This window comes from Galeopterus variegatus, unplaced genomic scaffold (genome assembly GCF_000696425.1).
Source record: "Galeopterus variegatus unplaced genomic scaffold, G_variegatus-3.0.2 Scaffold4948, whole genome shotgun sequence".
Classification (NCBI taxonomy): Eukaryota; Metazoa; Chordata; class Mammalia; order Dermoptera; family Cynocephalidae; genus Galeopterus; species Galeopterus variegatus.
The window spans coordinates 115,988-121,049 of NW_007731059.1; the positions used below are offsets into that span (position 1 = coordinate 115,988).

The 5,062-nt window shown below is 31.8% G+C and overlaps 1 protein-coding gene across 1 annotated transcript in view; it reads right to left on the reverse strand.

The window, feature by feature from the left end:
* The window catches only part of LOC103604074 (low-density lipoprotein receptor-related protein 1B-like), a gene marked incomplete at its 3' end in the record, with an annotated part of 152,863 nt that overhangs the window by 100,902 nt on the left and 46,899 nt on the right, over window positions 1-5,062 (reverse strand). The window lies entirely within an intron of this gene.

The following is a 5,062-nucleotide window of genomic DNA, read 5'->3' on the forward strand; positions in this document are numbered from 1 at the left end:
TGAGCAAGCTCTAAAAGAGACCAACTGAGCATGTGCAGGACTAAGTTACATAACTGGGAACCACCCCCTTCACTGAATATTCATTAGATAGTGTGAATACGTATTAGATAGTGAAATTGTGAAAGTGGAATCAGGGTAGAGGGTGGGGTTTTTGCTCACTCTCCTATAGCTAGCCCACACTTTGCCTGAGGTGTGTATTTCTTTCTTCTTGCGAGCAAGCTCTAAAAGAGACCAACTGAGCATGTGCAGGACTAAGTTACATAACTGGGAACCACGCCCTTCACTGAATATTCATTAGATAGTGTGAATACATATTAGATAGTGAAATTGTGAAAGTGGAATCAGGGTAGAGGGTGGGGCTTTTGCTCACTCTCCTATAGCTAGCCCACACTTTGCCTGAGGTGTGTATTTCTTTCTTCTTGTGTCAAACTTGCCTTTAGCAGACTACTGTTCACTCTGGGGCTAGCCTACGTTTTGTCTGTATGTGTGTATTTCTTCCTTGTGTATTAAACTTGCTGCAGTTGGATGCCCTGTTTCCTGGGCCCCACCCACATTTCGCCAGGAGAAGTGTGTACTTTACGTTTGTGTTAAACTTATTTCTAAGGGGCAGCTGCTCACTCTCTTGAGCCAGTCTATACTTTGTAGTAAACGTTAAGTGTGCATTTCTTACTTTTGTGTTAAACTTGTTGCATGCCCTGCTCAGTCTCTGGAGCTGGGCCGCACTTCCTCTGTGAAGCCTATACTTCTTACCTGCTACATTAAACCTGTTTTCACTTTGTACTGAGACTCTGCTCTTGAATTCTTTCCTGTGGTGGAGTCAAGAACCTGCTGGAGGATGGGGTGGGTTTTCTCAGACCCTCTCCTCTGATATCACAACTTTGCAAAGAACTCAACAACACTTGCAATCCAAAGGAAGTGTAACTAACTGTAAGGGTCATTTTACACTGTTAACGTTTTTCAAGGTGTCAGTAATAAAATTTTGATTTTATCAGAAGATCTTAAACATTAAAAATAAAGAGCTTTTAATTACTGAAAGCCATACAATAAGATAATAAAATGATTATAATTATATTGGCAGTTAAAGCACAAGTGCCAAAAATGTGACTACAGTGACAGACTAGATTACTGTGCTGTGGGCCTCAGGGGTTGGATGTGGTAAGTAGAGAACAATAATAAGAGAGCGAAAAAAACCTCTAAAATGCTGCTGTATGCAGTAAATATTCAACACATTCCCATAGATTATCATTGTGTGCCCACAGATCAGAAGAAATGACCTAAAGTATATTATCATTTATTTTCATTATTCTTAGAAGTAAATTTAATTCACTATGTTTATAAAAAATAAAAAAATACGCTTGAAAGCTAAGGAAGCTAGTAATTCAAGTTATAACATCAGTTTTCTAAACTCAGATGGTAATTAAGCTTATTTCAGGCTTTTTACAATAGGGAATGAAAAAATATTTTAAGTAGTTTCCAGATACAGTCATGTTTATTCCATGACCATGGGATAAAAATGTAGTACTTCACAGGATGCTCAGGTATTCTGTCTGTTGTGCACATTATGCACAAGATTAAATTTTATATTCAGTATTTCAGTATCATTCGGATTCTGGAAAATTAGAATTAATTCAAAATATTTTGAGAAGTATATTAAGAATTTAAGCCATAAGAAATAAGAAATTACTGAAAACAATATATCAATATTTCAATATATCATATTGAAAATATATGCTAAATAACATATTTTTAGTTTAGTGGCATGATTCCTACTTCCCATTCTCATTGACTATAAAATGTAAGTATTTGGAAATAAATTTCCATTATTCAAGCTTCAAAATACATTCTCTTCTGGGAATACTACATATTAAAAGAAAGGAATTGGTATTTGGCTTGTCATGATAGAAATCCAAAATCTAAATTAATTTGATGAATTCCATATCTCTCATAAGAATTGCTTAGATCTTTTTTTATCTTATTAGTGTCCCAATATATTTTTGCATTTCATTACTTGAATACGTTCCAGTTAGAGGTCATGTGATAGTCTTTTTTGAAGTGTTGGTAGCTTGCAAAACTTTCCATGTAAAAGTAACCTCTCTAAAGCATGATTAAGTGACTACTTTGCAACATAGCACTAAAAGATGTTATACATAAATGCCAATGAAAGAGTCATCAATACATTGATAGCTATCATAATTGAAAATCTATAATGCATCAATCCCAGAAATAGATGCATTTAATTTAGTTCAGTTTTTATAATAAAATTATAAGGTAGGTTTTATCTCATTTGCAGGTAGGACTAGTAAAAATCTAAAGGCTAAAATGACTTCCAATGTCCAGAAATAAAAAATAATCCTTATTAAAAATTACTATTTATTTCGAGATAACAATTTTATAATTATTATTATTTCTTAGTAAAAATAAGGACTCTAAAATTCATGCTCTTAAACTCTAACTTATTCATATATGATAAAATAAAATTAGATCCACAAAGGACATACTAAAAATAACATACTAAAAAGAATAAAATGAAATTATAGATTAAATTACTATGGAAGATACCTTTTTAAAAAAAAATTATTTTTTTAATTTTAATTTATCCATACAATGTAGTTGATTTTCATGTCTCTTAATTAAAAAATAAAAAAATTCCAGGAAAGCAAATAGTTTTCAAAATTTAGTTCAAGATAGTGTTCTGCCTGGGCCAAAAACTTTGTCCTTTTTCCCAATCTTGTCTCTTCAACAAGTAGAATTAGTCTCCATATTACAAAAACATTAGTTGAATGAATGAATGAATGTAACTTTTACTTAGCAGTTTAAATGAGAAGAACAACACTTGAAGTGTAGACACAAGGTACAAGCGTGTGGATAGATATGTCACTTTTTACCGGATGAAGGTGCTTCTCTCATTTGTATATGAGTTAAGTATACATATATACTCTGTGTCCATACTTTGCATTTCAGGGAGGATTATTTAAATGTGTGTTATAACTTCTGCAGAACAGTAATAAAGAAACAAATGATATATGAAAACATTTCACAAGCTTCTATTAATACCTCAGTGTGTCCAGACTATAGTAATTTACCTTTTGTTAATAAACTATCTTTTATTTCTAGCAAATGGCAGACTGTATAAGCCAGCACAAAGGAATCTCACTGATCAATCCTCTCTTTATCTGAATTTTTTTCAAAATGGTGGAAAGAGAAAATCCTTTTTTCTCTGTGCTTCCTGGACTCCGGACTTCTCAGTGTTTTATCACATGTGAAGTTAGAATTCTCTGCACCTAATATGAAACACATAAACCTATGGAGATATTCTTTTTTTTTACTTATTCAACCTTGTAGTTTAGAAAAAAAAAACTAGATAGCAAATTGACCCCCCAAATTGGATAAAGTCTAGTAGAATGGGATCCTGAGGCCAGATGTATCATTCATTTAATCTAAGATAATTTTAGACTAATTGATATTGAATGATGTCAGTCAATCTGAGGAAAAGATAAAATGATTTTACCTTTGTCTCCATCACAACTACGTGCTCAATGGATATTGTGTTTACATTTTACTTGCTTTGAAACTACTTATTTACGTGTATGTGCGTGTGTGTGTAAGTATATTAAGAGCCAAGTCACTATTTTGGGTTTTTTAAAAAGTGATAATCTTGAATATGGGAAATTTGAGAAGAAAGAGAGAAATTTTGGGATGATAATCTCATCACTAAACAAATCTTTCTAAATGTATAAGATAAAGTAATGTGGTTAATAAATATGTCATGCATTAAATAAAAATTGCTATATCTGTTATACTATGGCAGTGTAACCTAAGATCTCTGAATCCTGGATTCTATAAAGATACTCAAGGCCATCTTTATGTTTAAGTAAAAAAGATCTGAGTATAAAATTTATCAATGATAAAACTACAACGATCAGAGAAAACACATGTTCCTTTCCCTCTATCTAAAAGTATAGTAGTTATAAAATTTTCATAAATAAAATTAGCCACATAAAGTAATCATGGAAAATTACTTTGTTGTCATTCTTGTTTTTTTCATATGAATAACAGAAATCAATAGTACCTATCTGAAGTGTCTTTTGTGAGATTTAAATAAGAATGCGTAGCCCACTTCTTGATAGTTATAATAATTACAGTTAATTATTAGTTAATGCATTTCATCTATTTGGCATAAAAAATCTGTTATTTTTAATTGAATATAAGATACTATTTATCAACCCTTTTTAGAACGTTACATAGTTTTGATTATCTCTTTCTCTAAAAAGTGGGAAAAATCAAAGTGTGTTTTTGAACCTAGAGAATAAAAATGTGAAAGTGTGTTGTTTTACACAATTGTTCTTTATATGAGGAATTTCAGGAGAGACTTACAAAAATTATTCTAGATATTAAATATTAATGAAGAAGGAAAGCTTATAAATTTTATTAAAGAAATGACAGAAGCATATGAAAAAAAAAACCTTGATGCTAAATCCCTAAGAATTACTTAAGAGTTCTTTCCTAGAGGCAGCTCTCTGTTTAGCATGGTTATATATCTATATCTACTTTCTTGAAATTCACTGGTATATTACCAAGTAATTTGACAAGAGTCTATCCTGATACAGAAGATGGGTCCAATTAGCTGACATTTTCTGACCCTGAATCTAGAATGTTTAGATGGTACATTATTTGTATCCCTAAATATTTTTCACGGCATTCCTAAGTAATTTGACAAGAGTCTATCCTGATACAGAAGATGGGTCCAATTAGCTGACATTTTCTGATGCTGAATCTAGAATGTTTAGATGGTACATTATTTGTATCCCTAAATATTTTTCACGGCATTCCGGTCAGGTGGTGGGTATATGTATACATATTAATACTACCTATCTATCTATTTATATATACTCACACATGTGGAAATACTATATATAAATAAATATGCATATAGGCTATATATACTATGGTATATACATATAGAGAGAGTCATATAGCCTGTATTCTCTCAGAGAGGGGGAGAGAGAGAGAGAGAGAGAGAGAGAGAGAGAGAGAGAGAGAGAGAGAGAGAGAGAGAGAGAGA